Source organism: Bubalus bubalis, chromosome 11, assembly GCF_019923935.1.
Source record: "Bubalus bubalis isolate 160015118507 breed Murrah chromosome 11, NDDB_SH_1, whole genome shotgun sequence".
NCBI classification, from domain to species: Eukaryota; Metazoa; Chordata; class Mammalia; order Artiodactyla; family Bovidae; genus Bubalus; species Bubalus bubalis.
This window is the reverse complement of record NC_059167.1, coordinates 20,944,624-20,955,416: the sequence shown is the minus strand read 5'-3', so window position 1 is coordinate 20,955,416 and position 10,793 is coordinate 20,944,624. Positions and strand designations below refer to the sequence as shown.

The window sequence follows — 10,793 nt, the reverse complement described above, 5'->3', positions numbered from 1 at the left end:
CTATGGGGTCGCACAGAGTCGGACACGACTGAAGTGACTTAGCAGCAGCAGCAGCATTACCCCGTAACACGACTCTATCTCCTCAGCCTCAACTTGCGACAACCAAAAATTTCTCCAGGCACTGTCAAGTATCTCCTGGGGCAGAAAACTGCCCCTAGTTAAAAAGCCCTGCTTTTGTTGTTCAATTGCTATGTCAGACTCTTTGCGACCCCATGGACTGTAGCCCGCCTTGCTCCACTTCTTCCATTCATTCTATTGGCCGAAACCCGGTCACATGACCATACCTAGCGGCAAAGGACCTATCTGGCTGGGCAGCCAAGTGCTTGGCTAAACCCTCTATTAGCATGGATGAGAGAACAGAACTTGAGAGGACCTGTAGCTCTCAGTCTCTGTGTATACCCCGTATCCCACAGTTCTACTGAAGGAGCTGCCCCTTCAGCCAGCCTGAACAATGGCTGTCTCCCTCAGCAGCCCCCACTTTCTCCTCTCCACCCCTTTGCTAGCTTTGTCCATCCACTGGGGTTTCTTTTCCCTTTCCCTGCCAATTTCAATCCTGCACATGCTTCCAAGCTGTGCTCACTCAGTCGTGCCTGACTCTTTTCGACCCGATGGACTGTAGCCTGCCAAGCTCCTTTGTCCATGGGATTTTCCAGGCAAGAATACTGGAGTGGGTTGCCACTTCCTACTCAAGGGGATCTTCCTGACCCAGGGATCGAATCTTCGTCTCTCATGCCTCCCGCATTGGCAGGCGGATCCTTTACCACTAGAGCACCTGGGAAGCCCCCATATGCTTTGAGGCTGAGCTCAATAACACCTCTTCCTTGAAATCTCCCCAGATGACCCGCCCCACCCCCTCCCTGGAATAGAGCAAGTGCTTGCTTCTCTAACCTCCAGCAGGGTTTATTACCAATCTAATTACAAAAACCTGATTTACCTTGGCTAGAAGGGCCAGTTGCTAATCTCTGTGTTGCTTCTCTTCTGAAAGAGTTCTAAGTTCTTTGAGAGCCTTAACCCATGCTGTCTGCTTTTTCAAATCCCTATGTAAAGCACAGTATTAATTCCCTAGGGCTGCCACAGACTGGGTGGTTTAAACAACCGAAATCTATTTTCCTGTAGTTCTGGAGGTTAGATGTTGGAGGTGAAGGCATAGGCAGTGTTGGTTTCTTCCAGAGGCTTGCAGATTGCCATATTCTCATGGCCTTCTCTCTGCACCTGTCTGTATCTTAATATCATCTTCTTATAAGGACATCAGTCCTGTTGGATTAGAACCCACCCATTGGTGTTCAGTCACTAAGTCATGTCTGACTCCTGGACTGCAGCACGCCAGGCCTCCCTGTCCTTCACTATTTCCTGGAGTTTGCCCAAGTTCACGTCTATCGAGTCAGTGATGCTATCCAGCCATCTCACCCTCTGTTGCCCTCTTCTCCTTTTGCCTTCAGTCTTTCCCAGCATCACAGTCTTTTCCAAAGAGTTGGCTGTTCACATTAGGTGGCAAGCATCAGCTTCAGCTTCAGCATCAGTCCTTCCAATGAGTATTCAGGGCTGATTTCCTTTAGGAGTGACTGGTCTGTTCTCCTCCGTAAAGGCCCTATCTCCAAATACAGTCACATTCTGGTACAGAGGGGTGAGGGTTCTAACAGATCTTTTGGGGAGGGACACAATTCAGCCTATAACAGCCATACTGTGGAAGCTCAGGAAGTATTTTTTATCTACAGATTAAAAGGCATCGAAGGAGAAAGGACAGTCATGCTGTTAACCAACTCCTGTGCCCAGGATCTCTCAGAAATGTCCAACATGTTCACTTCTCTTGCCTCCTCTCAGAACTCAATACTCTCTTTGGCTCTATGACTGCACTCTCTCCTGTCTCCTTCTTCTCAGGCCACTCCTTCTTCATCTCCTTTATCAGTTCCTCTACTTCTATCATCCTCTAGTCAGTGTTTGTTGGTGCTCTTTTCTCCTAACTCTAAGCTCTTTCCATGGTGATCTCAGATCCTCTATTGCCATAATCATCTCTTGCATTCTGATGGTTCTCACATCCATAGCTTCCACCAAGACCTCTTCTGAACAAGAGGATGGTCATGTCCCAGGTCTCGAGTGAGTCCCTGGGATGGGCTACTATGTGAGGGTCCTTGGCTTTGAGCAGGAAAGAATTCAAGAGTGAGCCATAGTAAAGTGAAAGCAGGTTTATTTTGTGAGATATGCACTGAAGCTAAGCTCCAAATCTTGGGCCACCTGATGCAAAAAGTTGACTCATTGGAAAGACCCTGATGTAGAGAAAGATTGAAGGCAAAAGGAGAAGCGGGTGAGAAGTTAGATAGCATCACTGACTCAGCGGACATGAATTTGAGCAAACTATGGGAGGCAGTGAAGGACAGGGGACCCTGGAGTGCAGCAGTCCATGGGATAGCAAGGAGTCGGACATGACGCTCAGTGACTGGACAACACTCCATATACCAGGTGTGGGCAGTAGCAGAAGGTGAGAGCAGCGGGCTCAGGGCATGGGATTGTCTAAAAATGTAAGCAACCGAGGTGTGGGAGTGGTTAGTTTTTATGGTCTTAGAAATTTCATAGGCCAGTGAGTGGGAGGAATGTTCTATCTTGGAGAAGGGGCAGGGATTTCTGGAATTGGGGCACCATTCACTTTTTGGCCTTTTATCATCAAGAATCCATCTGCAATGTGGGAGACCTGGGTTTGATCCCTGGGTTGGGAAGATCCCCTGGAGAAGGGAATGGCTACCCACTCCGGTATTCTGGCCTGGAGAATTCCATGGACAGAGGAGCCTGGCAGGCTGCACTCTATGGGGTTGCAAAGAGTCGGACATGACTGAAGGACTTTCACTTTTTCAGAACTGTCATGGCACCTGTGGGCATGTCACTTAGTATGCTAAGGTGTTACATTGCACTTGTAACCAGGCTCCAGGTGTACCGGAAGTTGAGTCTTCTGCCATCTTGGGTCTAGTAGGTTCTAACCGGTTTTTATCATATTCTGTTCTTCTTAATGGTTGTGTCATTCTTTGATGGTCATGCCCTGCCCCCTTTCTTCTAGTCTCAGCACCAAGTTATATTTGGTCTTCCTACTGGTGCCGTCACCTCAATATGCCCAAACTGGATTAGCTATCAACTCCCTCCATCTTCTCCACCATGACACACTATCTTCCCAACACACACACACACACACACACACACACACACGCACACACACACTCCTTCTTCTCTAAAGATCCTTACCTAAGTAAACTTTATCACCATCTCCTCCTACATCCAATTCCCAAATCCCACCAAGCTTCACCTTCTTAATACTTCTTATCATCACCTTTTCTACCAGTTGACTTTAGTCCACTGTCATCTCTCACTTGGAGGACTGAAAATGACCTTCTTTCCAATCTCCCTACCCTTAATCCACTCTCTCCTCTTCAACCAAAGTGATTTTCTAAAACATAAATACAATGATACCACTCCCCTGATTAAGACCTTTTAGGGACTTACCTAAAAACTGCAAATTATTCCTTAGTCTGGAAAAAGAAGTTTTAGAAAAAATTGCAAATTCCTTAGTCTGGCAAAAGAATTTCTTCATGCTCTGGGCCCTTCTATATTCAGCTTCATCTCTCACCCATCCCCCTCAACACGATTACATTACTTTATTACATTACATTATCCTATTACATTACTTACAGTTTCCCAAAGAGTTCTATACTCTGCTTCAGCCTCCAGCTTTTAGACACATTTTTCACTCTGCCTGGACTCCTTTTCTTTCTTTTCTTCTCCTGGCCAATTCTTATTTGTATTTTAGGTCTCAGTTCAGATATTTCTTTCTTTTTATTTATTTATTTATTTATTTTTTCAGATATTTCTTCCTCCAAGAAGCCTGATCCTCATTTGAGAAACATCTCTGTCTGCAAACCATGTTCCAGGAACCGGCCTCCTCTCTCACCCTTCACACCCGAGAACACCCTTCCTGGCGAATTCCGTTTCCTAACCCCTGGGATCCTCTGGTCCTTTGTTTACGTCTTTGTTAAAGCATTTATCACACTGTAATTGATTTTTGCACTCCTGTCTCCCCTTCTCATAGGCAAGCTCCTTGAGGACAGAGGCTGTGTCTGATTTCTATGCTAGAAATCTTGCTTGTCCTTCCAGATCCCCACTCTGCTCTTCTCTGCCCTGCTGTGAACCCCAAGAAGCTGATTCATACCGACAACATCAATCAATTGTCCAAGGAGACACACATGCTGACTAAGCAAGACTTGACTGGGAAGGGGCACCCGGGCAGAGAGCAGCACGGTAAGGGCACCCAGGAGGGTTGCTGTGCCACGTGGCTTGCAGTCTCGGGTTTTATGGTGATGTGGTTAGTTTCCAGGTTGTCTCTGGCCAATCACTCTGACTCAGGGACCTTCCTGGTGGCACACACATTGCTCAGCCAAGATGGATGTTAGAGAGAAGGATTCTGGGAGGTTGGCAGAACATATGGACTGGCATCTCCTTTCTTCTTTTGATCTTCCCCCAGATTCTTTCGGTTGGTGGTAGCTTGTTAGTCCCACATTCCTTACTAGGACTTCCTGTTATAACTCATGCAAGCAGTTACTAACTTGCCTGGCCAGGGCAAGTGGTTTGGGTCAGTGGTTTCCCTAACAGAGGGAAGTGAGGGAGATCAAGGTTTTCCTTTCACCAGAGAGATGAGTCCTTCAACCTAAGGTCACACACAGCTCCTGCCAGGTGTTCCTCTCCACATGGGTCTCTCCTGCTGGATTTTGGAAACGTTCTCTCCTTTTATCCCTTCAGCCCAGGGTTGATAATACCATCCTGATGTTTCTAGTTCCAGGGAACTACAGTATCCCCTGTTTTCCTATACTCTATCCATCTTTGAAAATATTCAGTTCAGTTCAGTTTAGTCGCTCAGTTGTGTCCAACTGTTTGCAACCCCGTGGACTGCAGCACGCCAGGCTTCCCTGTCCATCACCAACTCCCAGAGCTTACTCAAACTCATGTCCATCGAGTCAAGGATGCCATCCAATCATCTCATCCCCTGTCATCCCCTTCTCCTCCTGCCTTCAATATTTCCCAGCATCAGGGACTTTTCTAATGACTCAGTTCTTCACATCAGGTGGCCAAAGGATTGGAGTTTCAGCTTCAGCATCAGTCCTTCCAATGAATATTCAGGACTGATTTCCTTTAGGGTGGACTGGTTGGATCTCCTTGCAGTCCAAGGGACTCTCAAGAGTCTTCTCCAACACCACAGTTCAAAAGCATAAATTCTTTCTTTATAGTCCAACTCTCACATCCATATATGACCACTGGAAAAACAATAGCTTTGACTAGACAGACCTTTGTGAGTCAAGTAATGTCTCTGCTTTTTAATATGCTGTCTAGGTTGGTCATAGCTTTTCTCCCAAGGAGCAAGGGTCTTTTAATTTCATGGCTGCAGTCACCATCTGCAGTGATTTTGGAGCCCAAAAAATAAAGTCTCTCACTGTTTCCATTGTTTCCCCATCTCTCTATTAACTCTCCTCAAATGACATGAACAATTACCCAATTTAAGTTTGCCAGGACTTGACTAGTTTCCTGTTTGAATCCCTTGCAAAGAATCTAGGACATAAATGTCAAATGAATGAATGAGTAAGTGAATGATTCAGTGAAGAAAACAACCTAAAACATTGACTAACTCGGCTTAATCAACCTCCAACTCACCTCTATTTCATAAGGAGAACAGTGTAGAAATCCCAGTTTAGAATTTGGAACTAAAGTGAGAAAGTTTTAGGGTTGGCAAATAAGGAGATACGGGGGCCTTTTGGCAGGAGGTGTGGTGGTTAATTGGTAAGGGGCTGTTGGGCAGATAGATGGGCTTTTACAAGCAGCCCCCAAGTTCTTTTGCAGTGTTTTCAGAGGGTGAGGTACATGTCCACTGTGAGCCCCCAAGGGAAGTCCATGTCCTGCGATGGCTTTGTCCCAGGCAGTGTCTATCGGTGCAAAGGGCTCTCAAGCCTTTTCTTCCTCTTGGTCTCACCCCTAGAAAAGTGCTTAGAAAATCACTAGATGCTTCGCTTCCTCCATCCTCCCACTCAAATCCAGCAGCCAGAAATTCAAACTCTAGAGGTGTGGGAGGGGAAAGGTCAGCCATTTTCAAATCAGGATAGACTGTACTATTGGGGAGAGTGGGGTTAAGGCCACAGCCTGGGGGCAGGCTCTTCCGACGTGATTCATGCACCACACAACCCAGAGGTGTCCTCCCACTGTCCCGAGGGCTGTGGCTGAGAGAGACCTCAGTGCTCATCAAACCAGTGGAACCTGGGGCCCAGGAAGGGGAAACAATTGCCCAAGATCACACAGTGGGTTAGTGGCAAAGAGGGGCCAGAACCTGGGTCTCCCAACCAACAGACCTACCATCTCCCTGCTAAATACACCTCGCTGCCTCCTGAGGTCAGGGGATGCCCCCAAGGTGTCAGGTCTCAGTGGGAGGGACAGGTTCACAATAGAAGGGGGGCAGAGCGACCACAAAGGTCTTACGCTGTGTGACTTGGGGAAGGGAATTAGCACTGGCCGAGGCCTGGCTACACCCCAAGCCCTGTGCACGGGGCTGTCAGGGTTAAGAGCACTGGATCTGGGCTCAAACAAATATGGATCTGAATTATGTGTGACCCTGGATAGATGAGTCAACTTCTCTAAGCCTCAAGTTCCTCTTCTGTAAATGAAGATGAAAAGAATACCTCATAGGATTTGGGGGAGGATGAAACAAAATAATCCCCATTAAGCACTTAGCACATTTGAAAACTGACACCGATTAAGCCAGCATGCAATATATGTTGGCTATTATTTTCATCTACAACAGTTGTCTTAATTCTCACTCCAACCTCTAAGGGAGGGAGGACATAGGATCAGAAAAGATGTGACTTGCTCAAATTTATGTATCCATTTATATCTGTTAAGTTCCTACCAAGAGCCAGACACTGTTCCAAATACTGGGGGTGAAGCAATAAACAAAGCTGATGAAAATCCCTGCCCTCATGGAGCTTCCGTTGTAGTTGGGGAAGACAGACAATAAGAAATAGAGTTGAATTGTATAATATGCCAGAGGGTGGTGATAAATGCTGTGGGAAAGCACAGCAAAGAAGGGGATGGAATGAGGGCATGGAAGACTGCAATTTTATTTTAATTTGATTATTATTTTTTAATTGAAGTATAGTTGCTTTACAATGTCATGTTAGTTTCTGCTATACAGCAAAGTGAATCCGCCACATGTATTCATATATCCCCTCTTCCTTGGAGTTCCTTCCCCTTTAGGTCAGCACAGAGCATTGTGTAGAGTTCCTTGTGCTGTACGAGGACTGCAGTTTTAAGTGAGTGAGTGAAGTCGCTCAGTCGTGTCCAACTCTTCGCTGCCCCATGGACTGTAGCCTACCAGGATCCTCCGTCCATGGGATTTTCCAGACAAGAGTACTGGAGTGGGTTGCCATTTCCTTCTCCAGGGGATCTTCCCAACCCAGGGATCGAACCCAGGTCTCCTGCATTGCAGGCAGATGCTTTACCCTCTAAGCTACTCTTACAACTTTTAAGTGATCATGTTTTAAAGTGATCATGAAAGGCCTCCACCTGATCACGCTGATCAAAGGCTTGAAGGAGGAAGGGGTGTAGTCATGTGGGTCTCTAGGGGAAAAGCATTCCAGAGAAAGGAAAGCACACGTGCAAAGGCCCTGAGACAGGAAGCAATGATTAGGAGGATAACCCAGAGGCTAATGCTCTGAAACAGCCTTAGAAAAATATTGTCAACTATGGTTCTGGAAGCTTGGGTTTGAACCCAGAACTAATTGCCAAACCCATGCTCACAAACACGCTCCGCCTTGCTCGGCCGCAACACAGGCTCCCTCGATTATCAGCTGCTGTGATTGTGGGGTAGGGGGAGAGTTGATTCTGTTCTTCCTGTGGTTCAAAGTCAAATACCAGGAAGGGTGTGAAGAATTTCACTTGAAAATATGTGTAATATCTCTATCTTCAGAACCCCAAACTAGAATATAAATTCCGGGAAGTATAAATACAGAATATTTGAAATCAGGACATCCGGGACATGATCACCATAAACAAGCAAAAATGCTTTTCAGTCCTGAAGATCCTCAGCTATTTCTCCCTTATCCACTCCTAATAAGGAGCACCTGAGAAACTTCTTTACTTGACCCGAGGAAGGAGAAACTGGGGAAAGGGGAAACTTCCCAATCCTCTATCTGCTGTGGTAGCAGCAAGGTCCAAGTAGAAAGCACGCAGAAAGGATGGCCAGGAGCCCCAGAGACCCAGGCCTGATTTCTAATCCCTCTCAAGACCTTCTGCATTGCCTCCCTTTTCATCCTCTAGGAAGAAGCCCTCCATCGGCCCCTGGCCCCCACACCTGAGGGTATTGCTAGGAAGGATCAAAGAGAACCTCTTGAAAAGGCTGGTTCCCATTCCAGATAATTGCCAGGTAAACACGCAGTGTCTTTATGATGTAATGGGCCTGTGCTGGCAGAGCTGAAATTGCTCACTTTGGGGAGGGGCAGGAACTCTTCCAGGCCATTACGGTCCACTAAGTAAGTTGCCTTTGCCAAGGTGAAATGGTTCCCTCGTGACTTGAAAACTGAACTATCATCTACCGTTTCATAAAGCATTTCAGTGCCCTGGGCCATGACCTTCCTCTTCCCTCTCCATGAAACATCTGCAGCAGGGCTGCCATACTTCAGGCCAAAAGACTGGCAGAACAGCAGTATCTCAGGAGGGTGGGAGTTCATGCCAGAGGAGGCTGGGGCAAGGGGAGGGTGGAGAAGAGATGACCTGGAGCTACAGGAGGGGCCTCAAGGTTCAGACAGAGAGGACCCTAGCCCTGGCTCCAGTCTGGGCATTTCTTGATTCCAGCCATCCACTGAATCACCTACAGGAAGTCAGCTCACAATTCTGGCCCTCAGATTTCTCATATACAAAGTGAGAAGGTAATTGCCAAGTTCATAGTCAGCTCTGAAATGCCATGATGATAAAAAGAAGAAGAAACTGCGTGGGGCTTTTGTAATGGCTGGGGCGGCTCGCGGCTGGGCTGTGATCATCCGTCTCTGTTTCCAGTCTGGAAGCCCCCTCAGCTGACATTATCGCCGCGGGACAGACCAAGACCTAGATGAGGTTTTCATCCAGGCAGCAAAAACAAAACAAATGAAGCAGGCTGATTATTTTTACGTGGAGCTTGGAGGCCCAGAGGAAAAAGGTGCAAAGAGGAGAGGGACACACACACTTAGCCCCTGAAATTTTAATATCAGAAGATCATAAGTTGCAACAACAACCTGGTATCCCAGTTGGCGCCAACAAAACCCTCTCGCTTAATCACATGCCCAGAGCACTACAATTTAAAATCCTGGCAACGGTGTTCTATGCAATTAAAAACAAACTAACAAACAGTCCTTCCTTGCGCCCTAGTATTTCCTTAGTTTGTTCCTGCTGTTCTCCCACGTCCCTGGTAACACTTAATGCTTTTCACCAAACAGCCTCCCTGCCCTGTTCCTCCAGTGCCCACCCGTCACTCTCTGACTTTAGACAAGAGGCCCGTGCTCAGCTATGGTTTACTGCCATAAACAGTAGTTTTGTTTACTCCCAGCCCCAGCTGCCAGGCCACTGTGTTTCCATTTTTTCCTCATTAAGGAACAAGATCTTTGGACTGAGTTGAGGATGCTGAGTGGATTTTGCATTATCACTGGCTTTGAAAGTGAGGCTTGAGCATCCAGCTTTGATTAGCCTCCATTCATTAAGCAGCTCTGTTTTTTCTCCCTTTCCAGGTTTTTGAGCATAAATCTTGAGTGCTAAAGAGATGCCGTCCATCAGCCAGAATCAAAGGGGACAAAGAACTCTGAACCCAGAACACACAGTTCCAGACATCATCCCAACCAAATGTTAACCCCAACTACATATTCTCGTGAGAGCTATGAACCAGCAGCTATTGGGTTGGGCTTGAAACTTAACATTTCCCCAACCTCCCCACCCCCTCCCATCCCAGCCAATGCTTCCACTTCACCAGGGAGCAAAGCAAGCCCCATGGAGCTACCCTTAGTGATGGAATCTCCACATCAAGTCCATCAGTAGGACCTGGGTGTTCTCCTTTTCTTCACCTAAGGTTAGTTCGTTAGTTAGTTCAGTTGCTCAGTCATGTCCAACTCTTTGCAATCTTCCCTGTCCATCACCAACTCCCAGAGTTCACTCAAACTCATGTCCATCAAGTCAGTGATGCCATCCAAACATCTCATCCTCTGTCATCTCCTTCTCCTCCTGCCCTCAATCTTTCCCAGCACCAGGGTCTTTTCCAATGAGTCAGTTCTTCACATCAGGTGATCAAAGTATTGGAGTTTCAGCTTCAGCATCAGTCCTTCCAGTGAATATTCAGGACAGATTTCCTTTAGGATGGACTGGTTTGATCTCCTTGCAGTCCAAGGGACTTTCAAGAGTCTTCTCCAACACCACAGTTCAAAAGCATCAGTTCTTAGGCACTCAGCTTTCTTTATAGTCCAGCTCTCACATCCATACATGACCACTGGAAAAACCATAGCTTTGACTAGACAGACGTTTGTGGTGGGCCAAGTAATGTCTCTGCTTTCTAATATGCTGTCTAGGTTGGTCATAGCTTTTCTCCCAAGGAGCAAGGGTCTTTTAATTTCATGGCTGCAGTCACCACCTGCAGTGATTTTGGAGCCCCCCAAAATAAAGTCTCTCACTGTTTCCATTGTTTCCCCATCTATTTGCCATGAAGTGATGGGACTGGATGCCATGATCTTAGTTTCCTGAATGTTGAATTTTAAGCCAGC

At 46.8% G+C, this 10,793-nt stretch overlaps 1 long non-coding RNA gene across 1 annotated transcript; it reads left to right on the top strand.

Annotated features, from left to right (window-relative positions):
• Positions 1-8,448: 8,448 nt before the first annotated feature.
• Positions 8,449-9,886, top strand: LOC123327981. Its single transcript, XR_006542646.1, has 2 exons — positions 8,449-9,208; positions 9,774-9,886. It is a non-coding gene; the product is annotated as an uncharacterized LOC123327981 (long non-coding RNA).
• Positions 9,887-10,793: the final 907 nt, after the last annotated feature.